Here is a 16949-nt window from a genome sequence, read left to right on the forward strand (position 1 = left end):
AAGTCTATTCTTTCCAATCATCTTGGAAATCCATTGTAGGCATTATGACATTCATGTAACCCTACTGTGATTATTTCACTGCACACTGGCTGTGAGAACACAGGTGGCACTTTACTTTTGTATAGAATTAGAGCTACTAACTTTGAAGTCAATGATTTTCCACATTAATACTGTGTATATAACAACAAAATAAATGTGACCAGTGGCCAAATATCAATAGCAAAGGAGATAAATCTCTAGGATGTGTATACCAAAATGTCTCATAATGGTCTTTAAAGAAAATGTAATAATGTAATATTTCTGCATGAGCATAGACTATGTACATTTTGAACTGAAACTAAAAACCACACGGACATAGCAAACTTCATCCTGAATAAACAACAACAGAACCCATGCCCAAGCAGGTTGAAGAATATATACCCCATTTGTACAAAAATAAATAAACAAATGCTTGATGGATAGAGTGCATGAATTCAGAAAGACATATACCAAGCACTCACCTGGAATTATCTATCCCTGGGAGGTAGAACTAATGGAAGGGGAGAAGCATTTTTATTTCTGGTATTATGGCAGATGTCCTAAAGAGCACTCTGGCCTCAGAATCAGCCCTTAAGTCATGCAGATCCGGCTGAAAAGCCCATGAGAGTATTTCAGGCATAGAAAGCCAAGACACTCTGGAAAAAAAAAAAAAAAAAAAAAAAACACCTCAATGAAAGATCTCCGCGAGTGAGATCCCAGTGGAAAGAACAGGTCATCAAAGAAGGAGGTACCGAGGTACCTTTCTCTGAAGGGAGGAGAGACATGGCCTTGTCTAAATATGATCAGAGTCAGTGAACTCAGGGGGCTTCCATAGCCTTGGCAGCTCATGACAAGAGCCTAGGGTGATTACTGATGCCATAAACAAGAGTGTCAAATTGTTAAGTCAACAACAGGAGTCACTGTGCACTTACTCCTCATGTAGGATCTCTGTCCTTAGTGTGCTGTACATTGAGATTTAATGCTATAACTAGTACTCAAACAGTATTTTTCACTTTATGTTTCTGTGTGGGAGCAAACTGATGAAATCTTTACTTAATGTATGCTAAACTGATCTTCTGTATATAAAGAGAATCGAAAATGAATTTTGATGTGAATGGAAGGGGAGAGGGAGTGGGAAAGGGGAGGGTTGTGGGGGGAAGCCATTGTAATCCATAAGCTGTACTTTGGAAATTTATATTCATTAAATAAAAGTTAAAAATAAAAAAATAAAAAAAAATCACATTTCCATTTCATTTTCAAGATTTTGGTGTCACACATTATTCTTGTAATATTATTTTATTATAATTTATTCTAAAATGATCCTGGAAATGAAATATGTAATCCAATGTGACTAATTTGACAAATCACTGAATGAGGATATGCTTTTATATCTATTTCAAGCATTACCCGAATGACATAAAATATGTCAAAGAGATCAGAAAAAAATGAGAGGTTTTCAGTAAGAAGCAGAATTCCAAATGGCAGATCCAAAAATCACATATTTAATGAAATTATTTTGGAATGTTTCCCTGAGTTATTGACAAATATTTTTAACATATTAAATTTTAAATCAGTGACTGTAGGCTATCACTTACCTGTGAAAACTACACCATGTAGTCAGCCCTAAACAACTGTGTAAATTCACCAAAAGACAGATTTTTAAGTAGGAGGGGAAGCACTGCTTTATCTACATGTATGTTGTGAAAACATCTGTATACACGCACACTTATCTGATCTTCTCCTGCCAACCTGAATGATTCAGTGTCTCCCATAGTCTCACAGGGGCACTAAATTGTTAAGGTTAAGTTAGCATTACCATCTTTGGTTGCATTTACTGAAAATGTTAATGTCTTCTTATCTAGGTATTCTGGAAATGCAGCCATACTGTAGATCTCAATGACCTCCTGAGCCATAACTTGAGGAGGTCACTATAAATTTTCTGAAAACATGAGTGAATGTTATTAGTTCTGATATTCCTTCTTTCCAGTTAGATAAAAATGTCTGGGAACGGCTTGTTAAGAGTACTAGAGTAGCAATCAACCCATCTAAATTCCATTTCTATCCCTTCTCCTTTTTAAATGTAAGAACTTGGATTAGTCACTTACTATTTCTTTTCCTTGGTACCTGCTTCCGAAGCTATGATAAGAAACAGAATTAAATACATTTAGCTTTTAAATTTTATTTTCCACATAACCATTACAGAGTCCCATATACACAGGGTTGCTTTTGAGAAACTGAGCTGAATGGTTCTTTAATGAGTAAATGTTTTTAACATATTCTGTGACTGGGCTAATGAAGCTAAATCTGATCATATCTCAAATATCTAACATATAGTGTGTTATTTTCTAAGGTAGAAGTCTAGAATAGGTTCATTTAAATATAAGATTCAATAACAAATCCCTAGCCCATACAAAAAACTCATCTAACATTTTTCTCACATGACTAAAATTCTCTGACACCTATATGATGGTTAGTCAAAATATTTACTTGTTGTTAAAATAAAATATGAAAAAATAATAATTAACCAATGTGTATTTGTGATTTTTTTTCCTATTTTCTGAACAACAGAGACACACCTAATTGAAAGAGCTACCTGAAAGAAAACTTTTTTTACTAGATAATGCTTAAAATTGATCATCATTTTCCTTGTCCACTTCAATAAAGTCAGCCTTTAAAGATGGTTTGTGTCTTGTCCTTCATCCCCTCAGAAGTTTGGATATAAGGAAAAACAAAATAGTGATATAGTTTATCCCACATGCTTCTTACTGCTCTAATACATTTTCTTCAGCACTGATTGATGAAGCAATTTTATGTCAATAATTTTCTATAAGCCCTTTATCAAAGAAGGGTAATCTGCAGCAGTACCACACAACAGACGACCACATCCGTCACACCATAACCAATAGCTAGACGTCCGTGGTGAATCCTTGGTCACACAACACAAGTACACACACATGCACATATATACCATACATACAGCTCACATGCATAAACACACAGGTACTTTATGAACTTTATGGGTCAAGGGAATTGAAGGGTAAGTTAATTTGGTGTAATTTTTTTGAAATCCATAGGTAGTATTTCTCATAATATGCATGTCCATGAATGCTTGAAGACTCCTCATATATGCAGTGAGAAATTGAGAAGGCCCGTAACCCATCGTCATCTGCAATTGCAAGCTACAGACTCAGGGCAGCAGGTGCTGCAACAAAGTCCAAAGCTGAGGACCAGGGGATTGAGAAAAAGAGATGGCATCCATGCCAATCCCTGACATACAGAAAATGAGTAGATTCCTTCTTCTACTTTTGTAGTTCTACTGTGGTTCTCAACACATTGAACAATGCCCCTCATCCCATTAGAATGAAACGTCTCACTTCCTGAACCCACCAATTCCAGTATCTATTTCATGTTGAAACACCCTCACAGACATACTCAGAAATAATGGTATTCTGAGCCCCCTATAGCCAATAAATTTGACATATAAAATTAATCATCAGAAGCCCAATCCAAGTCAGCTTGACAATCATAAGCACCTCCTTAAACAGTACTTAATCTTTAAAGACATGAATGAGATCACAATTTTTTAAGGACTTACTTATTTGAAAGGGAGAGTAACAGAAAGAGAGGGAGAGAAAAAGAAAAATAGAGAGAGAGAACTTCTATCCACTGGGTCACTTCTCAAATACCCACAAAAGCCAAAGCTAGGCCAGGGCAAAGCCAGGAACCGGGAACTCCATTTGGATCTCCCACTTGGATGCATAGACCCAAGGATTTGGGCCACCATTTTTGTCTCCCGGATGCATTATCAGGAAACTGAACCAGAAGTATAGTAGCAAGTAATCAACCCAGACACTCCAATTATAGGATGCAGGTGTCCCAAACAGTGGGTTAACTTGCTTTGCCACAACACCCTCCACACTAACAAAATACACTGACTCTACCTTTGGAAGAGATGAAGTCCTTGAGTGATGTCACTTTTTTTGGTATCCTTAACTTAAATCCCGATGATGTAAAATTAACAATACTGATATACTATGGTTTAAAATCAATTTATCTATGTTGCTTGATAAGGAAATAAAACAAGAAAGAACATTGGTTTTAGTGTAGATACAAGTGTATTCATAGATAAATATGGAGAAAATACCTGAGAAAGTCACATTTTTCATTTTTATAAATGACCACATAATCATAGCTGGCTTTTATAATTACTTTGACTCATTGTCCATTCTGTGTTCCTTTGGCCTTCAGCAAGCACCTCAGCTGATTTTGATTCTTACTTGGAAAAGTGACCCAAACTTTCATTCTTAAAGAGGCTGGGTCAGTAGTACTTCCTGGATATTGCTGTTGCAGTGTTCATTGACCATATTCACATGGAAAGGTGATACTAAGCGACACCTACGAGATATCCCATATGTGACAGGCTCATCCGTACTTTTATTGTGGCATACGGTCAAGTTTTCTGTTGGTAGTCAGTATCAATCATTCCAGCCAACACTGTAAGCCCATTTTTTTTTTTCTTGGCCTATCTATTCAGAGTCGTGTAGAGCCCAAAGTATCTGGGTGGCAGTCTGGAGTTCAAATTCAATAGTATCACTGTTTCTCCCAGTATGGGCATCCCTCTATCCACAATTAGGCCAACAAATCACAAAGTCATGGAAACAGGAGACAAAAATCTTGTTAGTGGGTCACTAAGGGCAATCATGAATGATACCTCTCCAATTTCATCCACTGATTTCTGGACCCTTGAGTCTTGGTTATAAGAGAAACTGTATCAATCTTTAGATGCCGATTCATAGTATATACAGATTTCTTGATAACTCCCCAGCTCTGCAAGTTATTACCACTTAGCTGTCACTATAACTGAGTCTTCAAAAGTCTGTCCCAACCTCTATAAAGCCAGTTGTTTCAAGACACTCAGGAACATAGACTAGTGAACTCCACAAATATGAACAACTGCTTTCTTCTGTGGTTAAGTGAGTTCCTTGGGCAGACGCCACACTGCTGGTGATAAAAGCCTTATATAAATCCGTGGATTCATTTCAGCGGAAGCATTATTACACATAATAAGGGGCTAATAACCACAGAGAGGTGCCTGTGGATGTGTTAATTTGTTCAGAAAATAAGACACATTTGGTACAGACATCGCAATTTGAATGATGATCTGGTTATGGTTACAACAATCTGCTTCATTCTCTAAGATCCATCCATCTTCTCAGCAGGTCAAATAGGAGACTTCCATGCAAATATGCTGGGACTCACCATCCCTGAGTCCCCCAGTCCCTAGTGGTGTCACAAATCTTTGTAAAACTCCCAAGTGATGTGATATTGCTTTTGCTGAACTCTTCCTAGGGCTTCACCTGGCCTTTCCTATAATAATAGCTCTCACTGCACAGGTCAGCAAATCAATGTGGCTGTTCTGACAGCTGATGGAGACAAACCTGTGACACTTACACCAAATAAAAATATAGCACATGTGATTATGTTTAGTGCATTATACTTGACAATAAAAATTACTGTTTACTATGCTCTTTTACTATTGTTTTAGAGTATACTCCAACTTATAAAAAAGTACATGTAAAACAGTATGCCCTTTTTTTTGGTAACAACCTCATACCTCTTGTTTTTATGCATCTTTTGACTTTTTAAAGTCATCGACCTTCCATTTAGGTTTGAGTATGTACATTCAAGGTTTTTCACAGAACAAGAAAATTGCCTAGCATTGCATTTCTCAGATGGTTCTGATGAACACATATTTATTTCAGTTATGCATTATATAACAAGAAATAATTTCAGGATGGGTTAAGGTCCCATTGGACTCAAAATGAGAGGATCCAAGCTACAAATTCGTTGATTTCCCTATTTCTATATGCTGTGTATCAGACTGATGGGTCACTGTGATGTTTTGAGCATCCCAGAACCAATGTTATTCAGAGCCTAGTATCCGGTAGTCCCCGAAGGTCTATTTCCTTTTCCCCAGTGTAGAGTTATCCACGTAAAAGGCCATTTATCCTTTTGGTAAAAGCTGATAAAACCATTCACCTGGAGTTGAGGAGGTTCTTTCTGCTGGAAGTGGAGAGGCCACTTCCACTGGGAAAGAAGACTCCTCAGATGGTAGAGGTGAATGTTGCCAGCTGAAGCAGGGTCTTCCCACATGTCCCCATCACAACTTACAGACATAGATCATTGATAATTACTCCTAAATAAGAGCGCTTACTTTAATAGGAGTCACCCTGTGAAATCGGGAGTTTGACAAACTTTGAGACTCAGCTATATTCAGGATGAGGCTCTGCATATGATTTTCGACAATTTCATCCTTGTGGTTGCAGCAGAAAAGTTCTGAGCACTGTGGTAATTCTAAGCTCTGTGGTAATTCATGTGACACTTGCATTGGGATTTAAACATCCAAGATCACCCTGTCTTTCATTGTGTGCCCAACAACTTTAGGATGATTCAGCAAGCATCGTGATTTTCCTTATTTTGAAAAAATTTTGAAAGTATTACATGGAGAGTCACTTAGCTCGTTGCTTCTTATTGATGGTTGAATTGAAGTATCCAAAGCAGATATTCGAAGTGTTTTTACAAATAGTTCATGACATATAATATCAATGTACCTCCATTATTGGAAAAATAATAATATGTATTCATTCACCTCTGGAAACAACAGAGCCAGTTCAGAAAACTTATCTTTAAAATTCTGTTCCTGGGACCAGCTTTGTAGCATAAGGGTTAAAGCCATGGCCTGCAATGCGGGTATTTCATACAGGTACGGGTTTGTGTCCCTGCTGTTCCACTTCCAATCTAGCTCCTTGCTAAAATAGGCAGAAAAACAGAGAAAGATGGTCCAAATGTTTGTGCTCCTATCATCCATGTGGGAGATCCAAATGAAGCTCCTGGCTCCGGCTCCTGGCTCCTGGCTCCTGGCTTTGGCCTGGCCCAGCCCTGGTCATTGCTACCATCTGAGGAGTGAATAAGTGGGTGAGAAGATCTCTCTTTCTGTCTGTCTGTAATTCTGACTTTCAAATAAATATATAAATCTTTTCGAAATTTGTTTTCCTCTAGAACCACTCTTGATATCAAAATCTATTTTAGTTAGAATTACACAGTGGAACAAAATTAGTAGGAGGATATTGATATATAGATGATAGGGGATAGACAGATAGGCAGATAGAAAGCAGATAGAGTGAAAGGAGATTTCGTGTGAAGAGTTGACTGATTGATTACAGAGACTAGGAAGACTGGAGCTATCTTTGCAAGCTGGAAACCAGGAACATCCAGTATTGAAATTCAGTCTGATTCTGAAGTCATGAAGCCAGGTACACTGATGGTAAAATCTAGTCTGAGTGCTCATGCAGATGAGATGAGATGTCCTGGCTGAATTAGTGAGGCAGCAAAAAAAAAAAGAGACAAATTCTTCCTTCCTTTGCCTTTTGTTCTATTCAAGTTTTCAATAGATTGGTGACACACAGGCACACTGGGAGTGACAAACTCTTGGGGCCCCCATTTGAGGAGTGAAGCAGTGGAGGGCAGATCTCTCTCCCACCACTCCCATCTTTCTCTTGCCACCCCCTCTCTCTTTTCCTCACTTCGCCTTTCAAATACATAAGTAATTTTTAAAAAATAGTAATAAAATCCTCTGCAGGAAATGTAGTGATGTACAGCTTCTCAGCATTCCCCTCTTTCAATACACTCTATTTTAAATCACCTTTTGATGCATAGACTTTGACAAATTTTTGCATGCTTTCATAACAGACTATTTCATTATTTGAGAAGTTATTTTTATTAAAAATGTAGAAAACACTATAGATGATGCACCCTATACTTAAAAATCAGAAAAAGCAGTTGTATTTTTATCGAAACAAAGGTGGAGATACAACCGTAAGTCTTGTATAGCTTCCCACTGAGGCTTGCAAACAACTGAAGGATCTACTGCAAACATCTTGTATTGCTGAGTCAGCTGCCACACCCACCATGGTCTTGATGCTAACAAGGAGTCACTTATTTTACATATTTCCTTTTAAGCATAATGCTCAAATAGAAACTCCAAAAATGGTTGAAATGAAATTCACTGTATAGCACAAGGGTTACCTACAGTTGAATAAACAATTAATCTCTTTCTCTCTCTCTCTCTCTCTATATATATATGTGTGTGTGTGTGTGTGTGTGTGTGTGTGTGTATAGATATATATCTGTATATATAGAGATATATCTATAGATATAGAGATAGAGATATAGAGATTAATTACATCATTTAAAACAAATTGCATAAATTATGATCTCAAATGAAGAATAATTTTAAGAAGTTAGGACTGCATTTCAAAACATTAATAGGAAGCATAACTTATGTAAAATATGAGTAATATAACTCTACAGACAGATTTATATTCTAACTAAATGTATCTGAGACAAATACAGCTTTTCTTGTCTTCATGGCAATCAACTTCTTTAATCACCTGATTCTCTTGTATACACACCACACCATTTCATTCTCTCCACCTCCAGATTCATGGTTGATGAGTAGCTGAAATTCCTAGTGCAAACTATAGAGCCTTCACCATTTATTTGTATAGCTCAAGTTGTTTGTTCCTGTTTGAGAAGTGGTATAACGTAGTGATAAAAAGCAAATATTTGACTTTTGAGCCCATGACTTACTACTGGTGCAACTTTGAACAAATGAATTAGCCTCAGTCTGTCTCAGGATTACCAAATGGAAAATGGGCTTTAACTCTACTCACAAGATCAAATGAAGTACATATTATGTAGAATGATTTGCACAAATATTGCCCAGAGGAAACACCAAATAAATATTTGTTTGTGTTGTTTTATTGAATTGGAAAGGGATTTGCCCATGATTTCATTTTGAATCACACTCAATGTCAATGCAAACATTTCACAATTGTGTGATGCATCTGTTTGCCAATATCGAAGTGTCACTCACCCCTTCTGTTCCCTGTGGGAAAGAAATGTTTTATAGAAAACCTTGATTCATAAGGCAGAAACAACTATAAATGTCTTGCCAGTTACCATTGGTGCCTCCTGAATCATGCAGTGAAAAATGACTTTCATTTTGCAAAAATTGTTTATGGTCAATTTATGCATCTAGGATCAGATGGATAGGTTACTGGATTAATAGGAGGCCACTTCAAAGTGGTTGCTTGATATTAAGATTACACAAAGTAAAAGACGATTTTTCTATTACACAGAAAGAATAATGAGGCTCAAAATGATGCTAGGTTTGCACCAGATATTCAGGGTACTTTGATGTGGAAATTCCACAGTACTGCAGGCACAGAAATATACACATTACAGTTTTACCTTCAAGTAACTATAACCTCAATGTGATTTTTGATGTGATGACAATATCAGATCATGATTTCAATAGAATATTACTATGTGCATTTGTATCTGTAAATTATGCTGCTATTATGAATAACATGGTTTTTAATCTAAGTAGGGCAACAACTTATTCAGAACTCACTGTAAGCTGAACCCGCACAATCTGGCAGAACCCCAACCCACTGTAACCAAATGATATGGGAGTGGCTGTGCAAGGATAAGCCCTGGTATAGGGAAGCCAACAGGGACTCAGGTTGGCTTTCAGATCTTTATTTTGCCTTAAAAAAATACGAGATGCCAGAATCATCAGACCACTTTTCTCAGTTGGGCTTCTGAAGAATATATGATCCCAGGATTTTTAGATCAATTGATACTGTGATTAGAAATTTCAAGCTATCTTTGAAGTGAATGGTGATTTAACATGACCGTTGGAAGAGAACTCACATCCTGATAATCCCTTGAGCAAAAAAGCAATGAGCAGAGGGACGCAGAGGCACAGCTCCCAGGGTAACGTGTGAATGTACCGAGAGTGGCTTCCTTGCTTTCTGATCTGGACTGCTAGAGATTCTATTCTTATGGGATTTAAACAGGCAATGTGAAATGTTAAATCAGTTCCAGGAATCTCTGTACAAGCTGTCATCTCCACAATTCTAAAGAAAAGTCAAGCTACCGATCTATTTCTTCATGTTCCACATGTGAAACGTTTTTCCACTGAGAAAAAGAAGCCTTATTCATTGGAAGTTTCCACTATTTACTGTGTCATTAATGTATCATGTTAACTTTATCTGTAATTTAATTACAAATTGATTAGTAAAATATTCAGCTTGTATCTTTATCTTCTCTGTGTTAATATATATTAACAATTCAGAGGAGAATTCTTTCTAAAGCAGTTCCATTGTTTAAATTAGGCAATAAAATTGGATTACTTAATAGTAATGCAATAAACCTAGACTGCTTTATCTCCTTCCAAGAAGGCTCATGTATAATATTGTGTCTGATTCCCATGATACCTTTGTGGGGTAAGTACATCAGGTATCCCTGATCTACAAAAGTAGACATTAAAGGAGAGCAATGAAGTGATTTTATTTTTAGGTTAGTGGAATTCCAATGACTAGAACCTAAAGTGTGAGGTCTTTGTGAAGGCAGATTGCTTCTACACCAGGACTTGTGTTTGCTTTAGTGGTTCCACGTCTAGTAACAAATATTCTATCAGTGTTTGCTACACGTGGCTGCATAAAAAAGTCACCAGGGAGATTTTGGAAAAATACTTAGTCCACACACACACACACACACACACACACAATACACACACCCAAATAAGATTAGGAACACTGTAAATGTTGGAACTTTATCATACATACATATTCATTAAATGAGTATAAAAACTGAAAAGACCCAGTAGGAAAATGATACAGTATCAGCTATGCTTGGTTTTCTTCAGTTTTCTAACATTCATTCTTTCAACTTCATTCCTCCCAGTTTTTATCGTTAAATTTAAAAGCTCTGCTGCAACAGGGAGCTTAAAAGTTTTACAGTGAAATATTAATAATGCTCACTTTTTTTAAAGATTTTATTTTTATTTATTTGAGAGGCAGAGTTACAAACATTGAGAGGAAGAGACAGAGAGATCCAAAGCCAGGAGCCAGGTGCTTCTTCCCAGTCTCCCATGTGGGTGCAAGAGCCCAAGGACTTCGGCCATCTTCTACTGTTTTCCCAGGCCATAGCAGAGAGCTAAATGGGAAGAGGAGCAGCCAGGACTAGAACTGGCACCCATATGGGATGCGAGTGCTGCAGGCAGAGCATTAACCTACTGTGACACAGCGCTGGTCCACTTTTCTAAAATACTCAAAGTTATCCAAGAGTTACATATTCTGAGACAGCAACCATGTGCACGTGTCAATTCCTTGCACGTGTCCTTCCTTGTGTTTTTACAAATATATTTAAAATTAGGTTTTTGAATCATGAAATTCAAGTTTGGCCTCTAAATTTCATGACTATTCATGTATGGTTTGCTAATTTCTGAGATATTTGTGTCTTAAATCTACACCATAACTAATGGACTCACTATCTCCTTGAAGTCTTTCAGCTTTTGCTTTACAAATATCAAAATTATATTTAAGGTGCATAAAACAGATGACTGTTGAACAATCTTTGAGAATTGTCCCTTTCAGTAAAGTCAATATCTCATACTTGTCAACAATTTTCACCGTGGGTTATAGTTTATTATTTACTGTTTATATGCTAGCCATTGCCCACTCTCTATTATTGTTTATTTATTTATTTGAGAAGCAGAGAGAGATCCTACATGTTGGTTCACTCCTCAAATACCTGCAACATATGGGGGCCAGACCTCAGGGAAATGCAATCCAGGTCTCCTCTGTGGTGGTGGAAATCCAGCTACCTGAGTCATCACCACTACCTCCTAGCACCTCCATTGTCAGGAAGCTGAAACCAGGAGCTGGAACCGGGGTTGAACCCAGGCTCTCTGATGTCAATTCTGGGCATCCTAACCCATCTCTTATCTATTAGGCCAAAGGCCTCTACCATTTTATATTCTGTTTTCAGAGTATTTTTTTTTTGTTTGCTTGTTTTGTTTTGCTTTTGTTATTTTGTTTTTGTTATACACCTGCTATTGTGCTTCATTTAGGAAGTTTTTCTTAGAATCAATCTTTGATCATTTCTTGTTGTTACTGATAAAGTTATAGTTAATCTTGCCATACTTTTCATAGGTTTATTTATGACGCTCTCCATTTGTTGGTGTTTCCTCTTTACTTTTGTTACAATGCTTTCTATGGCTTATGTTTGAGCTAAATACTTGTCATTACATAACTCCTTAATTTTTTGGTAGTTACTCTAAAAAATTCATCGTTTATTTAAAGTATTATTTTTTTTTTTTTTTTTTTGGACAGGCAGAGTTAGACAGTGAGAGAGAAAGAGAGAGAGACAGAGAGAAAGGTCTTCCCTCCGTTGTTTCACCCCGCCAATGGCCACTATAGCCAGCGCGCTGCGTCGATCCAAAGCCAGGAGCCAGGTGCTTCCTCCTGGTCTCCCATGCGGGTGCAGGGCCCAAGCCCTTGAGCCATCCTCCACTGCCTTCCCAGGCCACAGCAGAGAGCTGGACTGGAAGAGGAGCAACCGGGACAGAATCCGGCGCCCCAACCGGGACTAGAACCCGGGATGCAGGCGCCTCAGGTGGAGGATTAACCAAGTGAGCCGCGGCGCCAGCTGAGTATTAAATTCTTTTTTTTTTTTTTTTTTTTTTTTGACAGGCAGAGTGGACAGTGAGAGAGACAGAGAGAAAGGTCTTCCTTTTACCGTTGGTTCACCCTCCAATGGCCGCTGAGGCCAGTGTGCTGCAGCCGGCGCACCGCGCTGATCAGAAGCCAGGAGCCAGGTGCTTCTCCTGGTCTCCCATGGGGTGCAGGGCCCAAGCACTTGGGCCATCCTCCACTGCACTCCCGGGCCACAGCAGAGAGCTGGCCTGGAAGAGGGGCAACTGGGACAGAATCCGGTGCACCAACTGGGACTAGAACCCGCTGTGCCGGCACCGCAAGGCGGAGGATTAGCCTAGTGAGCCGCGGCGCCGACCTGAGTATTAAATTCTTAATGACACCTTGAGTTAATCAATGGATGCAGTTTAACCTGTTTGCATATTTCTAGGTTCCTCTAATATGACATGGTTTATAATTTTGGTCAAAATGCAGCAATTTGGATAAAAATGTATTACTGATTTTGACTCTATTTAGTCTTAATATTTTCTTTTATTCACTTTTCCTCCACCACTAACACTGTTTTCTTCTGATCCATTTGTTTGGCTTGCAAAAATTTACCCTCCAGAGAAAAAGAATCTATAGAAAGCAAACTTCTTTGCCTTTACGCATCTGAAACTAGTGTTCCTTTACTCTCACGTTTGAGTGATGGCTTGACATGTACGCAGGCTTATCTTCTCCTGCTGAAAAGAAACTTGATCAAGCTGGCACTCATTTATGTGGAGATACTTTCTGTTGAATTCAGAGACTGTTACAGCTGCTTTTGAATTTTTAATGCTGAAATGTCCGGGCTTGTTTATCTGTGTGTGTCTGTGTGTGTGATGTGTGTTTTTCTGGGCAGTTGCTTTATTTTCTTTTTATTTTCATCTTTTTTTTTTAAACTTTTATTTAATGCATATAAATTTCCAAAGTACGACTTATGGATTACAATGGCTTCCCCCCCATAACGTCCCTCCCACCCACAACCCTCCCCTTTCCCACTCCCTCTCCCCTTCCATTCACATCAAGATTCATTTTTGATTATCTTAATATACAGAAGATCAGCTTAGTATACATCAAGTATGGATTTCAACAGTTTGCTCCCACACAGAAACATAAAGTGAAAAATAATAGATGATTTTTTTTAAATGATGATGAAATCAGAGCAGACCTATTGTCATGTTTAATCCCAGTGAGAGTCAAGTTGGGAATTGATAATTTCTTTTTTTTTTTTTTTTTTGACAGAGGATCAGTTTACTATGCATTAAGTAAGGATTTCAACAGTTTGCACCCCCATAGAAACACAAAGTGAAATATACTGTTTGAGTACTCGTTATAGCATTAAATCTCAATGTACAGCACATTAAGGACAGAGATCCTACATGAGGAGTAAGTGCACAGTGACTCCTGTTGTTGACTTTACCAATTGACACTCCTGTCTATGGCATCAGTAATCTCCCTATGCTCCAGTCAAGGGAGAATTTGAGCCCACTCTGAGGGCCGAACAGATTCCCTGTGGGGATCTTGGGAAAGAGCTTCCGATCTCTGGCTCCTGTGGGTATATCATTTGCCTGCTAACTACCTCCAACTTCGTTCAGCTGTGCAGAATTACTTCCCTTTTGAATCAAAAAAAAAAAAAAAAAAAAAGAAAGAAAGAAAGAGAGAGAGAGAGATTTACCACGCCTAACCTGGGAGTGTCACCTTTGGCACACCAAACAGAGCTCTCAGGCCACACCCATCTCAAGCCCTAAGGCTCCATCAAAAACAGATAGTTCACTTAATCTAGAGTCATAGTATAACAAGAAAAAGCACCACAGTGAAGAAACCAAATATCTCCAATATGCCAAATAACAAACGCAAAAACCAAGGTAATAAAAACAAGGAAGTCACTATGACGCCCTCAAATGAAAAAGACACCCCAATTCAAGATTATGAAGATGATGAGATAGAAGAAATGCAAGAAGCAGATCTCAAAAAATTGATAAGAACATTAAGAAGTTCTCAAAAACAAATTCTGGAACTACACAAATCCTTAATGGACAAGATAGAAAATCTCTCTCGTGAAAATGAAATATTAAGGAGGAATCAAAATGAAACGAAACAACTAGTACAACAGGAAGCTGTGATAGTGACTGAAGTGAAGAATTCAATAGATCAAATGAAAAACACAATAGAGAGCCTTACAAACAGAATGGGTGAAGCAGAAGAGAGAATATCGGACTTAGAAGACAGAGAATAGGAAAGGATACAGTCAGACCAAAGAAAAGACGAGGAAATTAGAAATCTAAAACATATTGTCGGGAATCTTCAGGATACTATTAAAAAACCCAACATTCGCGTTCTAGGAGTTCCTGAAGGCATGGAGAGGGAGAAAGGATTAGAAGGCCTTTTTAGTGAGATATTAGCAGAAAATTTCCCAGGTTTGGAGAAGGACAGAGAAATCCTAGTACAGGAAGCTCACAGAACCCCTAATAAACACGACCAAAAGAGATCCTCACCACGACACGTTGTAATTAAACTCTCCACAGTGAAACATAAAGAAAAGATCCTAAAATGTGCAAGAGAGAAACGTCAGATTACTCTCAGAGGATCTCCAATCAGACTCACAGCTGACTTCTCATCAGAAACTCTAAAAGCTAGGAGGGAATGGCGAGATATAGCCCAGGTACTAAGAGAGAACAACTGCCAGCCCAGAATATTATATCCTGCAAAGCTATCATTTGTGAATGAAGGTGAAATAAAGACTTTTCATTGCAAACAGAAATTGAAAGAATTTGTTGCCACTCGTCCAGCCCTGCAAAAGATGCTTAAAGATGTGTTACACACAGAAACACAGAAACACGGTCATCAATATTTTCATCTTATTTATTCAGTGGGCCATTTCAGTTTTATCCTTTATATCAGCCTTAATGTCTAGGTTATCCATGAAAATCCAGACGATGCCTGGGAAAAGGTTGAGAAGAAGAAATAGCTAATAGGTTGAACAAGGAAGCTGCTCATGGGAAGCAAGGCTGAGCACATACTCCAGGAAGTGGGAGCTGCTTCTTCCACAAATTCTGCGTTGCCTCAGTTGTCTCATCAGATAAGGGATGGTTTGACCAGCCAGTGCCCCACCTCTACCTATTGCTCCCCAACAGCCATGCCACATAGTGTACAACGGAATGTGATATTTGTAGTCACCATTTGAGCTTTTTCTCTTCATATTGTAGACATCAAATTTCCTCATTCACCAGTTCTTTGCAAGTAAAGTAAACAGAAGTGATAGGTCCCACAAGCCTGGATGGGTGGCATCCATGCCGTCATTCCACAGTGGTTCTTACTACCATGTGAGTAACTGTATTCCCAAAAAGTTTTAGACATATACAATTTTACACATTGAGGTCAAGTTTATATTTAAATAATTTAATGCTCTTTGCTTTGTATATTGTTCCATTTCAGGACTGGTTTTGGATTTGTCATTCATCAGCTACATTTTCTTCAACTTAAGTATCTAGAACTGCACTGTCCACCATGGTATTCACTACCCAGCTCTGAGTATTCACACTTTAAATAGTTAAAATTAAATAAATTGAAAAATTCAGTTCCTAAGTTGCACTAGCCACATGAGAATAGTGTCTACTGATAATATTTATATCGTTATAGGAAGTTATAAATTATAAGTCTAGAATACATCTTGATGTGTAAGAACTGATCTTATTTATGTTAATTGCAATTTTGTTGTAATAAATCTTGACCAATCTCTTTATATAAGTCTTTTTTTTTCTTTATATAAGTCTTATCATCTACATGATTCAGTGAAAAAGTGTGAAAGCAGTAGAACTGGTTTACAGTCAGTATCTCCCACCAGAAACAGCCTCATAACCTGTGTTAGCCTTACTTCTTTCTAAGGAATTAATATAATTTGCCCCATCTATTTCACAGGACTCTCCAAAAGCCCAAACCAGCCTGATTCATAAGTAAAAAAAAAAATAGCAATGAGGAAAAGAAAGCTAGAAACAGGAAGGACAACTCAGTTTCGGCATCCTATTGGACTAACTACAGTAACAACTCCCAAAGCAGTTACCCAGTGCTTTCAATTTCTCTTTCTTCCAGGAACTGTCAAACTCTTCTTGATTTGTTGTGTATTTCTTACACAAGATGTCTGATCTTTTTCACTGAACAGACAGATTGAAACAGAAAAAAAAGTCACAGCGTTGTGAAATTCAGTGAGCCGTGTCTTTGGAACATACTGCAACAAGTGCCCATGTAAAAGGAAAATGACTACCATGAACAGGGTGTTGAAGTCATGGACCAGTGACTACAGCAAAGCACGTCTCATACAACGACGATAATCAACGGCACCCATTAGAA

The sequence above is a fragment of the Oryctolagus cuniculus genome, chromosome 5 (genome assembly GCF_051225735.1).
Source record: "Oryctolagus cuniculus isolate XC-2025 breed Fujian yellow rabbit chromosome 5, ASM5122573v1, whole genome shotgun sequence".
NCBI lineage: Eukaryota > Metazoa > Chordata > Mammalia > Lagomorpha > Leporidae > Oryctolagus > Oryctolagus cuniculus.